Below are 21,325 nucleotides of genomic sequence, written 5' to 3' on the forward strand. Positions count from 1 at the left end.
CGGGCTATATTGTGCAAGGTTAACTTTTGGATAGTCATCGTCCCCTTTAGCGTCACCTTATTCGACATGCCTCTGTCAATTCTTCTTTCCAATGCTCCTGTTCTACTTCCATTATGAGGATATATACGGCAATGTCTTCATTTCAGACGCTAGAAAGCAAAATATTTCCCTGCCAGAAACTGCTGAAAAGCAGTTTTCAGAATTCTCTCAGCAGCATAGCACTCTAAGCACTCAATTAAGCACTCTGGTCAAAGCTGACATTTAAGATTGTGAACATTCAAAGTCTGTGAACTTAACATTTTGCTGGGTTCATAAACTATCCAGGTAGCTCACCCTCTTTTTTTACAGGATTAAGTCAAATCAACCACAATGCTGGTGTAGATGGTGGATGCCTGCAGCAGCTTTTGTCCTTATTGCTGTATCATTTGGATACATGGACCACTTTAGGGATGGTGTATCTCCTGCCAGCAGTCAGTTTCACTGCAATTTAGCTAAAATAATTTTAAAAAGCTTTAGATATTGGAAATACAAAACAGAAAAGTCCAATTTTAACCTGACCCACCTGCTGAGAGCAGGGTGGGTTCAGCAGGACAACTGTTTATACCCCAGGCTCCCAACCTGAACCTTCCCATAAGGGTTAAAGTCAGGACTAAAGGTCCAATTCTTGTTCTACTGGAAATTAGTGTGTTTTTTTTTATAACAGGTTCATCTTGTGTATCTGACTTAAAACAGCAAATTCCAGTCACTTCTGCCAGAACTATGCCACATTTTCCCTGAGATAAAATCAGATATTTCAGTCTCCATGTATTTTTAGAATAAGCACTTTAGAATAAATCCATTGTGTCATTTTGCCCTTCAACCTTCATTAAGTTGAATTCTTGAACAAGAAGGGAACTTTTCGAAAGAAATAATTATCATTTAAATAGCACCTTTCACATACTCAGGATGACCCAAAGCACTTCATTTGCAATGAATTACTTTTGGTCACAGTGGTCTTATAAGCAAATGTGGCCTCCAACCTGCGCAGAGCAAGGTCACACTACCAGTAATGCGACCAGTTAAATTGTTTTGGTGTGTCTTGCTCGAGCGTTAAATTTTATTATCTCTTAATATTGTAATTTCATGTTCTTTTTCAGAAAACAGTTTCTTTCCTTTTTGCTAGATGTAGCTTTTTCACATTAGTGTTCCAGTAATAGTTTGACGATGCAGAATTAAGCAAAACTCTTGATTTTTGAGGTGTAAAGTTAATTGCTATGGCTATTTAAAACTACAGTTTTGTGAGCACGTCATCAAAAATATTTATTCAATCAAATATTTAACTGTTAAAGATTAAGAACAATTTTGAAAAACAGTGGCAGTAAAACATTGACCTAATATATCAGGCTTGTGCAAAACTAGTCCTGCCACTGTGCTGATGAAAATGCCATCACTTAGTGCACTGGAATCTGAACCTTGGCCTTGTCTCAATGTTAAAAACTGAAGTTGTACCACTGCCATATATTGATGTAATATAACCAACTTTGTACTGACACATAAAGTATCTCCAATGCTTTTGAAAGTGGAACCTCACAGTCTTTTAAGTTCTCCATAACTTGTTCTGTTGTAACATTTGGTCTCTGATCATTTGCATCACAGTTTGATACTGATTACAAGAAAAGCAGTGCAATCATTTCGGAACAAAAAGAGTACTCAGAAAGAGGTTTGCCACAAAAGCCAATTATATTCAATATTTCCATGCTTCCTACAGAAAGGGAAAGTTCTGATGTTTTGAAAGACAAATTTTCATGGCTCATAAATCCCTCCTGGGTTAGCCTTTGGCCCTTGAGACTGCAGCAGCTGTTATTTTGTTCACATATGTGGTGTGTAGGTGTACTGGCTTTGGAACAAAACATAAAAAATAGTAACCAGACAGAAGAACAGGAAAGTGAAATCTGTCCATATGTGTTAAAACTTCAATAGAAAAGAATAAAATGTTCATTACATTTTTACATTTACAAGACTAATTAATGGCATTTAACCCCTCCACTGGGCCACTTTGTTTATTGCAATGGACTTGCCACCACCCAAGGTTCTGACAGATTTGAAGTTACAGTTGAAGGTTGCTTACAGTCACTTTATTTGAAGTATACTCACCTCACTGATCACACATCTGTAAGATGTCATTGAATGAAATTCTTCAGCACTGCATATCAAGGGTAATTTTTAATTTGCTGCAGCCAGTAGAGAGTCCTGGGCTATTGAGAGAGTGTATCAGGAATTTGGACACATATTGGGCACGATTTTCAACATGTTTATTAAGGCTCTGGATTATTTCCATATAAGATAGATGGAAAAACAGGTACTGCTAATGCTAGGTTTTTAAAAATAATGGGCCAGTTCTTGCTGGAAAAACATTTAGGATTTGATGCTTAAACGGTTATTATCCAACTTAAGTTACTGGTGGGGAGCATTGCCCACCAATAGTGCACACTGGAAATTTGGTTGCATCGTGCACATGATTTTCTGACTACTAATTTTAACAGAAAATTAATTGCAGCGCTGCTACACTTTTGATATATGTTTCCAGAAGCCAAGAGTTCCACTGGCAGCGCGTCATAAAATTAACTCTGTACAGTGTCATTTTAGATGAAAGTTACACAATCTTCATTAATGCTCTATTGAAGATTGGCTGGTGGCCAAATGAGGACTAGGAAATGAGGTAATTTCAAGTCTGTCATCCATTCCACACCTGATGAATGGAAAGTCCTAACCCAGCAGTATTATTATAACAAATGTGTGAGAGATTCATTAAATGGCAGAAAAATGTGCAATTGATTTAAGTACTGGCTCTGTCAGTAAATTGTTGGTAATCACACTCTTTGGGCAGAATTTTCTGCCTGCTGGGCGGGCGGGCCCGACTCAATCTCCGGTGGGCGGGGAGCCGATCTCCGCCGGAGAAGCGGGCCCCGCCGCCATTTTGCGTGGGCGGGCCAATTAAGGCCTGCCCAGTGTGACATCGGTGGGAAGCGCTATGCACTTCCTGTGTGGACGGGGTGGGGGGGGAATTCCCCAAATGCAAGAGTGCGCTCTTTCACGCATGGATGATCCACATTTCCCTGAGAGGCTAAGTGCTGCCTCAGGGAGATCGCTGACAGTTTTAAAAACGTTAAAAATAGAAAATAAAAATCCTTAACATGACCCTCTCTTGTGACGTGGGATGGGACATGTTCATAAATTACACTAAAACTTTATTCAACTTTTTAAATCCCTACATGAAACCTCATCCCGCCCGTGGATGAGGTTTCATGTTTTTTCTAGTTCCTGCCGGGGCTCCTGGCCTGCCCACCAACCTTAAGGTTGGACGGACAGGTCCTTTAATTGTTTTAATGATCCTGTCAATGGCCTCAATGGCCATTGGGAGGTCGGCGAGCCTGCAGCTGATTTTGCTGCGGGCTCGCCTTCCTGAAAATTTAAATGGGGTGGGATGACGTCGGGGGTTTCCTCCGACATCATCCCGTATCATTTTATGCGTCGGCAAGCAGGCCCCTCCCCCAGCTCGCAAACGGCAAAATTCAGCCCTTTCTTTTTCCTTTTTACTTATGTTAACATACACATTTGCGTACATATTTTATGTTATTCTCTTACACAAGAATTTACACTTTATGCAATTAAATCCATCGGTCATTGTATAGCTCATGTTCATTATTCGTTTAGACCAATTTCAATGTTTTAAATATCCTCTGTGCTGATCACCTAGCCACTACTTATTTAAGAGTAGTGTAGACAGAAGATTACTCAGAACAAGCTGCTGCAGAACTTTACATCTTCCCAGGCGCATGCTTGCATGCCAAACAGAGGAAGCAGCTTTGAATTGACAGAGCTAAGCAACCCCACAAACAATGTATCAGCTCTAAGCTCTGCCACATCCAGCCATGAATGATGGTGGACAATTAAACAACTAACTGGAAGAGGAGGCTCCATGAATATCCCCATCCTCAATTAGGGGAGCCCAGCACATCAGTGTAAAAGAGAAGGCTGAAGCTTTTGCAACAACCTTCAGCCGGTAGTGTAGAGTGGATGATCCATCTTGGCCACCTCCTGTGGCCCCCAGCATCACAGATGCCAATCTCCAGTCAATTTGATTCACTCCATGTGATATCGAGAATTGGCTGAAGGCACTGGATACTGCAAAGGTCGTGGGCTCCGACAACATCCCGGCAATAGTGCTGAAGACTTGTGCTCCAGAACTAGCCATACCCATAGCCAAGCTGTTCCAGTACAACTACAACACTGGCATCTATCTGGCAATGTGGAAAATTGCCCAGGTATGTCCTGTACACAAAAAACAGGACAAATCCAACCCAGCCAATTACTGCCCCATCAGTCTACTCTCAATCATCAGCAAAGTGATGGAAAGGGTCATCGGCAGTACTATCAAGCGGCACTTACTCAGCAATAACCTGTTCACTTACGCTCAGTTTGGGTTCCGCCTGGGCCACTCACCTCCTGACCTCATTACAGCCCTGATCCAAACATGGATAAAAGAGCTGAACTCAAGAGGTGAGATATGAATGATTGCCCTTGACATCAAGGCAGCATTTGATCAAGTGTGGCAACAAGGAGCCCTAGCAAAACTGGAGTCAGTGGGAATCGGGGGAAACTATCCACTGGTTATAGTCATACCTAGCACAAAGGAAGATGTTTGTGGTTGTTGGAGGTCAATCATCTAACTCCCAGGACATCACTGCAGGAGTTCCTCAGGGTAGTGTTCTAGACGCAACCATCTTTAGTTGCTTCATCAATGATCTTCCTTCCATCATAAGGTCAGAAGTGGGGATGTTCACTGATGATTGCACAATGTTCAGCACCATTCGCGACTCCTCAGATACAGAAGCAGTCCATGTCCATATGCAGCAAGACCTGGATAATATCCAGGCTTGGGCTGACAAGTAGCAAGTAACATTCACACCATACAAGTGCCAGGCAATGACCATCTCCAAAAAGAGAGAATCGAACTATCTCCCCTTGACATTCAATGGCATTACCATTGCCGAATCCCCCGCTATCAACATCCTGGGGATTACCATTGACCAGAAACTGAATAGGACCAGTCATATAAATAGTGTGGCTACAATAGCAGGTCAGAGGCTCGGAATTCTGTGGACATGAACTTACCACCTGACTCCCCAACACCTGTGCACCATCTACAAAGCACAGGTCAGGAGTGTGATGGAATACTTTCCAATTGCCTGCATGAGTGCAGCTCCAGCAACACTCAAGAAGCTTGCCATCATCCACTTGCAAAGCAGCCCACTTAATTGGCACCCCATCCACCACCTTAAACATTCACTCCCTCCATCACCAATGCCCCGTGGCAACAGTGTGTGCCATCTACAAGATGCACTGCAGCACCTCGCTAATGCTCCTTCGACAGCACCTTTTAAACCCACAACCTCTAACACCTGGAACAACAAGAGCAGCAGACACATGGGAACACGCCCACCTGCAAGTTCACCTCCAAGCCACATGCCATCCTGTCTTGGAACTATGTTGCAATTCCTTCACTGTCGCTGGGTCAAAATCCAGGAATCCCCTTCCTAACAACACTGTGGGTGTGCCTGCAACAAATGCACTGCAGAAGTTCAAGACAGCGTAACATCACCATCCTCTCAAAAACAATTAGTGATGGGCAATAAATGCATGCCTAGCCAGCGACGCCCACATCCCATGAAAGAATAAATGAAAACAACAGAGTCTCTTCCAAACTTCATCATTTTCTGCTTTTAATGCAAGTCAATTTCCAATTCAACTAACTAATTTGGCAATATTTCATTGAGTGAGTCTACAGATGCTTTATGTCTTTGAAAAAGACCATGGGCAGGACTTTCTACCTGTCGGGCAGGCGGGCCCGACCCAATCTCCGGCGGGCGGAGAGCTGATCCCCGCCAGCGAAGCGGGCCGCACTGCCATTTTATGTAGGCGGGCCAATTAAGGCCCACCCAGCGTGACGTCCGGCGGGAAGCGCTATGCGCTTCCTGTGCGGGTGGGTGGGGATTCCCTAAAAGCGAGAGTGCGCTCTTTTGCGCATGCGCACGAAAGAGTGCACATCTCCCTGAGGCTAAGGGCAGCCTCAGAGAGATCGCTTCCACTTTGAAAAATATTAAAAACAGAAAAAAAAAATTCCCTAATATGTCCCCCTCATGTGACAATGTCACATGAGATGAGACATGTTCATAATTTACAGAATAACTTTATTAAAATTTTTGAAACCCTGCATGAAACCTCATCCCACTGCTGGATGAGGTTTCATGTTTTCTCTATTTGCCACTGGGGCTCCTGGCCTGCCTACCAACCTTAAGGTTGGACGGGCAGGTCCTTTAATTGTTTAAATGATCCTGTCAATGGCCTCAATTGGCCATTGACAGGTTGGCGGGCCCGCAGCTGATTTTGCTGAGCCCCCACCTTCCTGAAAATTTAAATGGGGCGGGATGACTTTGGGGGTTCCGCCTGACGTTATTTTACACGCCGGTGAGTGGGCCCCGCCCCCTGCTCGCCGATGGCAAAAATCTGCTCTATGTCTTTGCAAATCTAAGTGTGCAAAACCTTTAAACACAAGCAAAACAAAAGTATACTGTTTACTAGATAAAATAAGGTTGATTCTGCGATTGGGCAATCCCAATGAGGAGGGGTAGTGGCACTGGCCCAGATATCATAAACCCACAATGCCTGGTTTTCTATCCATCAATATGAATCAATGGAAAACCCAACCCCTATTTCCTGACCAGTGCTCACTGAGTGCTTTCCTCAGTGAATGTGTCCAATTGTGGAACAAGGCCAAATAAGTTTATTTAAGAGAAAAAAGTGGAAGTTGCTTGAGGTTATCGTAACCTTTGTCTTTTTTTGTGCCCATAAAAGGAATGTTAGAGCTCTGGGACATTTTGCATTGTAGTATATTGTAGGAGCTGATCATATACTGATGCTGCCCCCTCTGCTGCCCTTTGTATTGAAAGATGTAAATAAAGAACTTTCTACGTGACTGCTTACATTTGAGCATGCTGAGTCTTTTCTCAGTGCAGCACACAACAGAAAGACAGTGAAGAGGATGGGATGGAATTCTTTTCTTGAATTTTATTTGAGAAATTAACGACAGAAGAACATTGTAACACACTTATGGAACTCCTAAAGTTGATTTTAAGGAAGTTTGAGCGTTTCAAAAAATTGTTCTGTGTGTACATATTGTGTTCGTGGACAGCACAGTGAGTGAGCACAGTACATAATTGAAAAATGGCACAGAAGGCATATCTGGTGACAATGGGGGAATTCAACCCTAACAAAGAGGACCAGTGTAATTATGAATGAAGGTTATACATTTGGCTGAAAGTGAATACAATAGGTGATGAAAATAAAGTAAATGCTTTCTTCATTATGAGGGCCAGCTGCTTTTGATGTAGGGTCTAACCAGTGTTGTCCGAGAGACCCCAATACTATGGACTGTTTGGATAAATACCTTGTCCACTGTGGCTTGTCATACTCATGACCTCTGATATTATCATGTGTAAATAAAGGTTTTAGGGCAGTAGCCATTTTACACCTCACATGGAATATGGTATCAGAAGTGTGCAACTGGGATTGAGTGGATTTGATAGCTGTAAGTTAGTCAGCAGATGTAAAAACAGCAGAGAATAATTAAAACTTTGGTCTGCAACTTTGTACAGAACATGGACACCTGGGTGAGTAATTGTGGCTTCAAATTTTCCAATGCTTTCTCCTATGGAGATGATGGAAGATTTGAGAGGCAATTGGCAATTCTTCCAGTCTTAATGGCAGAATTATGAGATTTCCACAGAGTTGAACAAGAAACTTGGACAATAAGAATGGCAGCTCTGTTAACAGTGCTGGGGAAAGAGACCTACCAGCTGTAACATATCCTAGTCCTCGCTAAGAAGCAGAAAAGCCAGACTTGTGAAGACCCGCTTTGAACCCTCTACTGTTATTATTTATGAACACTACATGTTCAAAACCAGAGCTGTTGAAGAGGGGGAGAATATTGCTTAGTATGTGACTGCACCGAGACATCTAGCTGAATCTTGTGAGTTTGGACAACTGAAGAATGATCTCATCAGGGATAGCATTGTTTTAGGAATGAGAGTTCTGATGTGAGAGCATGTCTGCTGAGAGAAGAGAAACTTACTCTCAAGAAAACTATTGACATTTGCAGAAGCTCTGAGGTTGCTAATCATCAGCTGAGGAGTATTGATCGGAGAACTGATGCAGTTTTGTACTATTTTGAGAGGAAGTCCAAGCCCTCCAAGCCAATGAAGAAAAGAAAGATAATTTACAGAGTGGCCAGCAAAAAGATCAAGGCCAGAGTACAGAATGTAAATACAGTGGAGGACAACACACACAAAAAAAGAAGCATGCCCAGCATGGGGAAAGCAGTGCTCTAACTGTAAGAAGCTGAATCACTTTGCACGCAAGTGTTTAGCTGAAAAGAAGAAAAGCAAAGTTTAAAGATGGTTGCTGAAGAGATGTCAGATGATGATTCTGAGGAATCACTCTACACTCTAGAACAGGTTGGTGTCATCAAGTTTCAAGGTAATAAGTAGTCTGTGACTGTTGGAATGATGACTGCAGAAGGTGCTCATAAAATTAATGTGAAGTGTCAGATAGAGAATGGTGCTATGTGCAAAATCATGAGCTTCACAGACTCGTATGAAGTTGCTCAAGATGGTGACCCAAGAACAAAGCCACTGAAGCCATCAAAGGTAAAGTTGAGGCTCTATGATAGCAAGATGCTCAACCCAAGAAGACAAACTAAGCTGAGAGTCCAAAACAACGGGAAGAAAGAAGTTCTGCAGTTCCAGATAGCGGACATGAAGCAAAATTCCACACATCTCAGCTGAAACAAGTCAAAAGTTTGGACTGACAAAACCTTCAAGTACCAGAAGAGATTTGCAGTGTTTCATCTGATACCAAGCCATTGACTGCTGAACAGATCCTGACAGACAATCATTTTTCTCGGATCATGCAAATTACACAACAAAATATAACTCTTCAAGAGCTACACGAAGTTTTGATGAAAGTATGACCTGAAATAACCGGGGACACACCTGTTGCTAAAAGAGAGTATTGGGCATACAGAGATGAAGTGAAGGTGGCATCTTTTCAAAGGAACCAGACTCAGTATCCCTAAAGAAATGATAAAAGATATGAGCCTGAATATTTCTCTCAGTGTGTCCAGGCGATTGGTGGTCCCGGAAACAGATGTAAACTCCAGCCCCGCCTGAGACCACCAGCTGACAGCAGTCACGCACTGACTGGCCAATTAACATCTGCCCAGCATGAAACCCGTTCTCTGAGAGGGCCAGCACTGCCGGCGGGGATGACAGGAACAAGGCGGGTGTCTCCATGGAGTCAGCTGTGGATGGGGGGTTTAAATGGACAGAAGGAAGGATGCAATGAAGGTCATGGTGAGGAGTTTTGGGAGATTGTGCTGTGGCAGGATCATTCAATTCATTGAATCCTAATTCAAAGGCAGGAGCAACTTGTGCAAGAAATTGAGGAATGTCATCCAGAGGTTCAAGCTATGGAAATGGCTGCAGCCAAGCAGTCCCTCATTTTTCAGATGATTGCTTGCAGACACTCGTGCAGGCAGTAAGTGATCGCCGGGAGACACTGCTGCCACGTGACAGCAAGAGGAGGCCTCCACATGTCAGTAAGAAAGTATGTGGCAGTAATAGTCAGCAGCTGTGGGGTCATCCGAAGGACCTGGGTGCAAGGTCGGAAGAGGCTGAATGACCTTCCCCGCTCTGCAAGGGAGAGTAAGGAAGCCCTTTTATATCTTGAATGAATGTACATGTGTGGATTTGCATTTGGTGGAGCTGGAAGGTGTTAAGCCACCAGCTCCAGTTGCCAAGTTGCCCTGTGCCCTACAAGGCTGCCTGGGACTAGACCAGATGGTAGGCATGCCTAGAAGGCAAAGTCTTGTAATGTGTTGGGCACATGGACCAGCGATGCTGGAGAGGAGGATGAAAACTTTTGCCAATTCGAGGTGAGATTCTTGAATCTGCTCTGGATCAAAGCCGTATGGGTGGTGGTGCCCTGAATCTGGCTGTGCTGACTCTGATGGAGGAGGACACATTCGAGTTGGCCTGTGAGCATGGAGCAAGATCCACTGGTCGAGGAGATACTGGCATCTCGGAGGAGGATAAGAGTAAAAGGGACACACTATCAATTGTGTCAACTCGAGGGGCTTAGAAATGGAGGACAATGGGTCAAAGACTGCAAGCTTATATCCACTGGTCCTCTATGTTCTTGCATATGTAAATGTTGGAAATGCGCTATGCCCAATTGCAGAATGCAGCTGCAGCTACCTACTCTGAATGCTTATGGATACTTACAGCTGTCCCTCATCATCAGATGCATCATCATCCAGAGGATCCGGATGGTCCTCCACTAAACTTGGAGGAGAAGGGACCTCAGAGGCTTTAGTGTCACATCCTCATTCTGCATCTTGCACCACCTCGGATACGGCACTTCGGTGGGGTTGAGCACTTCGGCACAGATGGTTCCACATACCTGGGAAACCACGTCACACTTGCTTTTAGAGACAGAGTTCCCGGACCTCTGACAATCGGAAAAGTTTTGGAGATAAGGACGATGCTGAGCCCCAGGCAGATGATGAATCTCTGGAGTTGTCCATTAGGCGGCAAATGCTGGATGTCCAGCAGGATGTATTGTGATGATCTGGCAGAGATTCCTGAGGGTTTGCGTGCCATGGTTCATACAATGGAGGAGTCCATGTGGGGCATGAGCACTGCGATCACCCTCAGCCCTGATGGCATGGCTTCCTAGAACCATGGACAAGTTATGACACAGAAAGAGGCCATACAGCCCATCGTGTCTGTGCCAGCTAAAAAAACGTCTGCCCATTCTAATCCCACCATCCAGCAGGTTACAGCACTTTAGCTGCAGATCCAGGTAATGAGTTGAGGGTTCCTGCCTCAACCACAATCGGGGCAGCAAATTTCAGACACCCACCACCCACTGGGTGAAAGGGTTTTTCCTAATATCCCTGTTAATCCTCTATCAATCACCTTAAATCTGCTCCCCCTGGTAATTGACCTCTCCACCAGGGGAAACAAGTTTTTCCCGTCTACTCTATCAACCCCTCATAATTTTATACACCTCAATCAAGTCACCACTCAGCCTCCTCTGTTCTAAGGAAAACAACCCTAGCCATCTAATCCTTCCTCACAGCTGCAGTTCTCAAGCTCTGACAGCATTCTTGTAAATCTCCTCTGTACTCCTCCTACAGCAGCTATGTCCTTCCTGTAATGTGGTGACCAGAACTATATGCAGAACTCCAGCTTTTGCCTAACTAGCATTTTACACAGTACCAGCACTACTTCCCTGCTTTTGTATTCTATATCCTCCATCAAGAGATTGGTGACTTTCATGGAGTGTCAGCTTCAGGAGCTCAAACAAGGGCTTCTGGGGTTGTGTTCAGCCTGCAAGGCCACACACTGTCAGTGACCTCAGCAGGTCATTGCCAATGTGTGAGATGGATGGGGCACCTGGTGATTCCGCTTACTGCTCGTCCATCTATGGTGAGCAGAGAGTCTAAGCAAACCTCATGTTGGTGGATATGCGGCAGCTATCTGCATCTGGAGACTGCTCTCAGGCGCTCCTGATGATGATAGCAGCTCCTCCGCCCCTCTGTCAGTGACTATTTCATCTGCAGAACCCATGACGACTGAGGAGTGTCCCACCCACTGTGCAGGACTCTCCCACCCAGTCAGGGTCCTCACAGACTCCAGCGAGCAGAGGGCCCTGCCAAGGTCATCCAGGCCAACGGGGCATCTGAGTCAGCAGCCTGTCTCCAATGCAGCTACCAGGTACTGGGGAGCACTATGACAAAGCACTCGTAGATGGTTTAAGAAATCACTGTAAATACATAAGGGCAATAGGGGTGAAATTGTTATCTTTGTGACTTGTAAATTGTTGTGTTTTGTTGTTCCACATCACTTTATTAAAATCTCACCTCATGTAACATGTCCTTCTTGCACTATGAGTGCCATTAAGATAAGAGGCCTGAAACTCAAACCAAAAAAGCAATTGAGCATTACAGCTTGTTTCAGAAGGAGGCACAAGACAAAGAGGATGTCAGGAGAGCTTCACGAACTCCAAGCGATAACCTCACTGCAGCTTTTCAATGATTTAGAGTGTTGACTTTTGAAGCCCACTGGAAGCTCCTTTGAATCAGGACTTCCCTGGTCTCCCTGGCTCCCACAAACTGTTGCCTTTCTGGGTCCTCAGCATGACCCTGTAACTGAGCAGGTTCTTCCTCGAATCTGTGTTGGAATCGTCCTGAAATGTTTGCGGCTGCAGATCGCAGTCTTCACCCTCCACCCGATCTCCCTGAGAGAGAACCAGATTGGGCAGGGCACAGCACACAACCACAATGAAATTGAAAAGATCCTCCAGAGCAATCCAGGCAATGGAACCTCATCCTCAGGAGGTTTAGCGCCCTCTTGATTATGGCCCTCGTGGAGGTATGGCACCTGTTGTACCTCTCTTCAGCGGGCGTTCTTGGATGTCTTACTGGTGTCATCCACTATCTTTTCAGAGGAGATCCTTTATTTTTCCACCAGCCAGCCATCCAAGCATGCAGGGGGGATGAAAAGCCCTGGAGTGTCAGAGAATATAGGAGTCATGGCAACCCCCTGTATACCTTGCACAAACCTGGAGGATCTGCTGCTGCTGATCGAACATGAGCTGGAGATTGAGCGAGTGGAAGCCCTTATGATTCACAAAGGCCCCAGGATGTCCAGCAAGTGCCTTGTTCACCACATGGGTGCAACTGATTGCACCCTGAATCTTTGGGAAGCCTGCGATAGCTGCAAATCCTCTTGCACGCTCTGCCTAGCTATGCTCATTTGTTTAAATGTATGAATGTATTGACCCTTCTGAAGAGTGCGTCCGTGGCAAACTTTATGCAGTTGTATGCTACGGATTGTGACACACCGCAGAGATCCCCTAAGAACCCTGGAAGGAACCTGAAGTATTTAAATTGAGGGCAACAGTCACTTTCAGGCATTGGGTGCGCACCAACACAGTTGGATGTGATCTCAGGCCCTATCATCTCACAGATGGAAGTCACTGTCTCCCTTGAGAGGCAAATCCTTCTTCTGCACTGCACCTCAGTCACATCCAGGGAGCTGGGTCCATCTCTGTGCACTCTTGCAGCAGGGTAATGGTGCCTCTGCCTGTCCATTCTCCCTTGCAAGCCTTGCTGACCTTCAGCCCCTTCAGGTTGTGCTGCTTGGCCTTGCGGGCAGAAACACTGATGATGTCTCTGGCCGGCTGGCCTCTTCTCACTTCTTTCCCTCTCCTCCTCAACTGAGGAAGAGCCTCCACCTGAAATCCCCATTTTTCATCTTCTGGATTGTTGAGGTGCTTACTTGATGATGCTGTGGCCTGTCTGTAAATGTCCCTTTAAGGGTAGAAGCCTCCTTACTTACATAATATATGAACAATATGGTTCACAGGGAAAATAAGACAGTCCAGAGTGTCATGAACCGATTGATGTATATAACATTTTGGAAAATATTTTTCTTTTAAAATAGACATTTAGCCTGTGGGTGTGTCTTAGTTGGATTAAAGCCAGCTAGTTTTAATATGTCGGAGAGATAGTGTACATTTGCACTTTTTGAATAGAGCATTCAAGAAGTAAGGTGAAATCTGATGCCTATCTAGCAGCTACCAAACAATATGTTTATATTAGTAATAAAATTGGTACTCTGAAAGGGGTTTCATTGTTAAAAGGTGAAGTTCAAAGAGGCTGGTGAGACAATGAGAATTGGACTTCAATCAGTGGTGGTAGGTATAACTTCAGCAGTTTTCGGGTGTACAGAGCAGAGGCAATGTGAGATCAAAAGGCAGCTGTAAGCCTCCAACGGCTCCACAGAAACCAAAGTGAAAATAACCTCAATTTGAATTTGTAAGGTAAAAATGCTTTGCCTGGTGTTTGGTTAAATCTACGGGTTGTTGTTGCCTTAATGGAGATTAGTTTGGGAATTTATTCAAAGTTATGATAGTAATAATTTATAGCCATGTGTATATATATTTTAACCTGTGTAAATTAATAAAATGTTTCATTTAGTTTAATGTAAAACCTTGAGAACTGATGGCCTGATTCCTTAATTTAGAGTTATACCTCAAACATCGCACTTAAGATTTTAGGTTATGACAGTTGTTTAAAGTTTCCCTCTGGGATATTTAAATAACTCCGCTTTGCCAACTACATCGGTCATAACAACTGGGGACTGTGCCAGAATAAATTATATTTCTAATTCCTCGATTGGTTAGGGATTGGTGAATCTTAAGCTTACGAGTATGAGAAGCACATTGAATTCAAGAGTTGGTGAGATATTTTAGAAGTGGTGAGACTGTAAGATGGCTTTGGCAATTGCTAAGACTTGTCTGGGAGTAGAAGAGATAACTCTGATTGGGTTGGAGAGAATAACCAAAAGTAAGTTAACAGATTTGGCAACCAAGTTAAAATTGGGGTTACCTGCAGGGGCTAGGGAATCAGATATAGTTAAAAGTATAGCACAGGAAATCAGATATAGTTAAATGTATAGCATGGCATCTACAGTTGCACGTGAATCCTGACAGTAGTGAGTCACAGCTGAAGATAGTGAGACTTCAGTTGCAAATGAAGAGGCTTGAATTTGAACAAACAATGGAATTAGAAATTGTGAAGATGGAGAAGGAGGAAGGAGAAAGAGAGAGAGAGAGAGAATTCCAACTGAAAATGTTGGCAGTTAGAAAAGAGATGTCAATAGATCAAGAAGGATTTATCTCTAGGGTAGAACCCAGTGGGGATATGTTTAAATTTGTAGAAGCTCTTCCAAAGTTTGAGGAAAAAGATTTTGAAGCATTCTTTATTTCATTTGAGAAGCTAGGTCAGTAGATGAAATGGCTACAGGAAAACTGGACATTATTATTACAATCTAAGTTGTTAGGTAAGGCGCTTGAGGTATATGCTTCACTTTCAGAAGAAATGTCGCTGAATTATGATGTGGTGAAAAAAGCTATTTTGAGTGCATATGAGTTGGCTCCTGAAGCATACAGGCAGAAATTAGGAATATGAGAAAACAGCCTGGGCAAACTTATATTGAGTTTGAAAGAGTAAAACAAAGTAATTTTGACCAGTGGATATGGGCATTAAAAATAGAGACAACCTATGCAGCTCTTAGGGAAGTCATTCTTTTGGAAGAATTTAAAGATTAACTCTCTTCCGTATTGAGAACTCATGTGGAGGAACAGAAGATTGATTCTATGAGACATGCAGCAGAGATAGCTGATGACTTTGAGTTAGTTCATAGAGCTAAACATTTTTTCCATCACCTTTTCAAATTGGAAAGGGATAAAAAGTGGGATAAAATTGTGGGATAGTGATATTTGTTGTTCAGAGGGAATGTTATAGGAGAAGGTAATAATAAGTGGGGTTCATGGAAATGTCAAATCTATTCCATTGTGGAAGGTAAATTTAAAGAGCAGATGGAAGACAGATGAAGTTATATTTGAAGTGGTGGAAAAATTGCCCATTGCAGAGGTTCAATTTATTCTGGGTAATGATATAGCTGGTTTGCAAATGTGGGAGTTGAGCAGCCTGTAGAAGTGTTTTCAACAGATGTGCTACAGAAGGAACATCCTGGATTGTTTCCTGATTGTGTTATAATGAGATCAAAGGCCCTTGGGGAAAAACAAAATAAACAAGATAAGCCGGCAGTTCAAAGGGAAGAAAAATGTGTCGAACTCCAATTAGCTGGCACTGTATTTGATAACATTGTTCAGGAGGAAGGAATGCAGGACAGTTCAGTTGAAGTGTTTAACTCAAAAAGGTTAGTGGAGTTACAGAAAAATGATTTGTAATTAAAACAGTTATATCAGAAAACTTATTCAGAAACTGAAGCAATATTTATTCCCATCTATTATTATCTTTGAGGGAATATATTAATGAGAAAGTGTCAGTTGGATCATGTCTCAGCAAATGAAAGCTGGAGGGAGGTGCATCAGATTGTTATCTCATTAGGGTATAGAAATGAGATTCTGAGCATTGCTTATGAACTTCCAATGGAGGGGTATTAAGGAATTAGGAAAACACAGGAAAAGTATTTTTTTTTTGGCCAGGATTGCATAGGGATGTAGTCAAATTCTGTAGAACCTGTCATATATGTCAAGTAACAGGAAACCCACAAACAGTGATTAAGCCGATGCCTTTAATCCCAATGCCAGCATTTGAAGAACCTTTTACCAGGGGCAAGATTGATTGTGTAGGACCCCTCCCTAAGACTAAAAGTGGAAATCAGTATTTGCTGACAATAATGGATGTGTCTACTAGGTTTCCTGACGTGATACCTTTAAGAAATATTACAACTAAGAAGATTGTGGAGGAGTTAATTACATTTTTTACAAGATATGGTTTACCTAAGGAAATACAATCAGATCATCGGTCAAATTTCATATCACAGCTGTTTAAGGAAGTAATGAACAGTTTGGGGATAAAACAGTTTAAGTCAACGGCTTATCATCCAGAGTCACAAGGAGCTTTGAAAAGATGGCATCAAACTTTAAAAATTATGATAAGACCATACTGTCTTGGTTATGCACAGGATTGGGATACAGGAATTCCATTTTTGTTATTTGCTATTAGAGACGCTCCAAATGCATCGACTGGTTTTAGCCCTTTCGAACTAGTTTATCGTCATGAGGTAAGGGAACCACTGAAATTGATTCATGAGAAATTGGTGGGTCAAAATTCAGAAACTACTCTTCTGGATTATGTATCAAATTTCAGAGAAAGGTTGAACAGAGCATGTGAGTTGGCTAGGGAATATTTAAAGATCTCATAGCAAGTGAAGAAAGTGAAAGCAGATAAGAAGGCTAAAATTCACAATTTTGTTTCTGGAGAGAAAGTTTTGTTACCAGTACTAGGGGATTCCTTAAATGCAAGGTTTAGTGGGCCTTACAGGATTGAAAAGAAATTGAGTGAAGTAAATTATTTAATAAATACTCCAGATAGAAGAAAGAAGCAAGGGTGTATCATGTAAATATGCTTATAAAGCACTTTGACAGGGAAGAGGAACAAAACGAGGTGTTAGTGATGGTGGCCGATGAGAAAGAGGTAGAAGTGCAGGACTCTGAAATTGATTTTCCTCTAATCGAACTGGATAATGAGGGATTGCTTGAAAATTTAAATGAAATTGAGTTATCTTCCAAGCAAGTATCAAAGTGATTTGAAAAGCTATTGCAGTCACACAAACTTATTTGTGGAAATAAGTTGGGAAAGACACGTTTAGCTTCACATGGTGTAATGTAAAACCTTGAGAACTGATGGCCTGATTCCTGATATGATAGTAAGTTATGATAGTAATTTGTAGCCATGTGCATATATATTTTAACCTGTGTAAATTAATAAAATGTTTCATTTAGTTTAATATAAAACCTCAAGAACAGATGGTCTGATTCCTGAATTTAGAGTCACATCTCAAACATAACACTTAAAATTGTAGGTTTTGACAGATGTTTAAAGTTTCCCTCTGGAATTTTTAAATAACTCCACTTTACCAACTGCATCGGTCATACCAAGAGTTACACAAGAAATGTTTACTCTTACATCCACACTACTCGCTTCATCCTCAGCCTTATATCCTGCTTTGGATTTAGAAAGTGCAAATTGTGCTTTCCCCGGCTACCAGTTCAGCCCATGTGCCAACTGTAAAAATGCATGAACGTGTTAAAATTACGGTCCATTGCCTGCTTAATGCCTGAATTGGCCCTTTAATTGATATCGGACGGGGTGCCGACACTCAAGCGTATGCCTGCCCTGCAAAATATCGCAATGCAGCGTGATGACATCGGATACCCCTCCTGACATGATCATGCTCTATTTCATGGGATATCCAGAGTGCCAGACACCCACACGGGAGCCGTGGAATTCAGACCATGCTGAAGCACATCCATGCAAACCATCAAGAAATTAAGTCTAGCCTGAGGAAGGCAAGAGAAGTGCTCTATTAGCCAAACACGAGCAATGAAATTAAGGATTATATCAGCCAGTAGGGTGCACATAATGAACATCAAGCTAAGTAAGGCAAAGAGCCACTCATGACATCCTAGAAAGACCATAGATGATGCTCAAACTGATTACCTTGTCACAGACGACTACAATTCAAACTACTGGGACCTGGACCAGCTGACGTCAACGGCTATCAGTAAGGTAATAGAAAACCTGTAATCACACTTCAGTCATCATGGCATTCCCGACATTGTGATGAGTGAAAATGGCCCCCAATTCATGAGTGCAGAATTCAGACACTTCATGAATGATTGGGAAATTCAGCACTACATGTCATTTCCACACTATCCCCAGTCAAATGGAAAGGCTGAGGCAAATTTGAAAATTGCCACAGAGATCATTAAAAATTCAACTAGATCCAGCAGAGTTATGTACAAGGCAATCTTAGAAACACACCTATTGAAGGCACAGAACGTAGTCCAGTCAAGTGAATCATGTCATGTTGCACCCAGACTACTTTCCTAATAGCTAAAAATCTACTGAAGTTAGAAGTAGTAACAGGAGTGTGTGACAAGATCAAAGTGAAATGACAGAAAGTCAAATTTCATCACCAAATCATTGCCAGAGCTGAGTTGGAGAGCTGGTCAGAGCAGAAACTTTCAGTACACTCAACAAGTTAGCCCACTTGGGATCTGTTTAAAGAAGTTGTCACCTCAGTTGTATATGGAGAAAGCGAATGACTAGATCTATCGTCGCAACTGCAGACATCTATGTGCCACCGGAAAACCGCTCCTACACAGCAGACAGCTGATGAGGCAGATTTGATTTTGCCAACTGAGCAAGGAACTGAACAACCATCAGTCCCAGATGTTAACTGTTCCCAAACAAATGCAGTGGAGCAGCAGCAACATTTACCACAGTAACAACACTCGCCATGGCAACAATGTTCCCCAGGGAAGCAACACCACCCCAAGAACCGGCAGACACCAGATGAACAACCAACAACAGCTTGCACGCATATATTAAAAAGACCTGAACACTTCAAAGACTATAGCCGGGATTTTCGCTACTAACGTGAGTAACTCAAGTCAGGAAAATTCTTGGCTTGCCGCACCCACCTCAGACAAAAGGCCCCTGAATGTCAAGAACTTCACTCTGGGGGGGGTGGGGGAGCGCGGGGGTGTATGTTGGATACAGTTGGGCCAACGCAAGCTGTATAAAGGCTCGCCTCGGTTCTCTGGAACTTTGTCCCAGTTGACCTCTAGCCCTCGACCCTCACACCACCTTACCCCCTCCTACCCCCTCATGGCCCTTTATACCCTCATGCCAACTCATCCAGTATCCACCTTAGTCAGACCTCAGGAGCCATATGGAGATTAAATAAAGTTCTAAAAACCTTATACAGACTTGATAGTAAGAAAGATCCTGTTCATGAAAGTCCTTGTGCTCTAATTTTGCTTACTAACCTCTTGTGAGGGATCTTATTGAAAGACCTCTGAAAATCCAAATACACTATATCCGCTGGTTCCCTTATCTGCTAGTTACATCCTCAAAAAACTCCAACAGGTTTGTCAATCATGATTTTCTTTTCATAAATCCATGTTGACTCTGCCCAAAAGATCATTGTTTTCTAAATGTCCAGTTTTCACATTCTTTGTCATAGATTCCAGTATTTTCCCTACTACTGATATCAGGCTAACAGATCTATAGTTCCCCATTTTCTCTCTTCCTCCTTTCTTAAACAGTGGGGTTACATTTGCTAACTTCTAATATGCAGGCACTGTTCTAGAACCTATAGGATTTTGAAAGATAACCACCAATTGCATCCACTATCTCCATAGCCACCTCCTTAAACAGTCTGGGGACGGGTAGATCATCGGGCCCTGGGATTTATCAACTTTTAGTCCCATTAATTTCTCCAATGCTACTTTTCCACGAACACCAATTTCCTTTAGTTGCTCATTCTCAATACTTCCTTGGTTCATTATTTTTTCTGGGAGATTTCTTGTATCTTCCCCCGTGAAATAGATACATAGTAACTATTCAGCTTCTCTGCCATTTCCCTAATCTCCATTATAAATTCTCCTGTCTCTGCCTGTAATGAACCCACATTTGTCCTTGCTAACCTTTTCCTTTTTACATACGTATAGAAACCTTTACAGTCGATAGAAGCTTTTACAGGACCCCATGAAGTCTCATGGCATCTGGTCAAACATGGGAAAGCAAACCTCCTGCTGATTACTACGTACTTTCCCCCTCAGCTGATGAATCAGTGCTCCTCCACTTTGAATATTACTTGGAGGGAGCACTGAGGGTGACAAGGGCATAGAATATACTCTGGGTGGGGGAATTCAATGTCCATCACCAAGAGTGGCTCAGTAGCACCACTACAGACTGAGCTGGCTGAGTCCTAAAGGATAATGCTGCTAGACTGGGTTTGTGCTGGTAGTGAGGGAACCAACAATAGGGAAACACATACTTGACCTCATTCTCACCAACCTGCCTGCTGCATATACATCTGTCCATGACACTATCAGTAGGAGTGACCAATGCACAGTCCTTGTCCCGTCGAGGCGAAGTCCCGTCTTCACATTCAGGATACCCTCCATCGTGTTGTGTGACACTACCACCGTGCTAAATGGGATAGATTTTGAACAGAACTAGCAACTCAAGCCTGTGCAACCATGAGGCACTTTTCTTTTCCCACATATTTCCATTATTTTTAAATGTATTTCCATCCATTATTTTATCTCTACCATTTAGCCTATTTCGATTCCACCCCCCACACCCCACCCCCACTAGGGCTATCTGTCCCTTGCTCATCCTGCTTTCTACCCTTAATGTCCCCATTAGCACATTTTTTAGCTAATATCACCACCATCAACACCTCTTTGTCCTTTTGTCTATGACATCTTTTGGCAATCTCCACCTATCACTGGCCCTCTATCCAGCTCTAGCTGTCTCAACCCCTCCCCCCGCCCCCCCCACCCCGCTTAAACCAGCTTATATTTCACCTCTTTTCTATTTTTCCTTAGTTCTGATGAAGAGTCATTTGGACTCGAAACGTTAACTGTATTCCTTTCCGCAGATGCTGTCAGACCTGCTGAGTTTTTCCAGGTATTTTTGTTTTTGTTCTAGATTTCTAGCATCTGCAGTATTTTGCTTTTATCTTATTGTATATCTTGTTCTTTTGATCTAAGATCTTCTCTCACTAATGTACTAATCTCATCCCTTATTATTAGCACTACCCCATCTCCT

This window comes from Cetorhinus maximus, chromosome 1 (assembly GCF_964194155.1).
Source record: "Cetorhinus maximus chromosome 1, sCetMax3.hap1.1, whole genome shotgun sequence".
NCBI classification, from domain to species: Eukaryota; Metazoa; Chordata; class Chondrichthyes; order Lamniformes; family Cetorhinidae; genus Cetorhinus; species Cetorhinus maximus.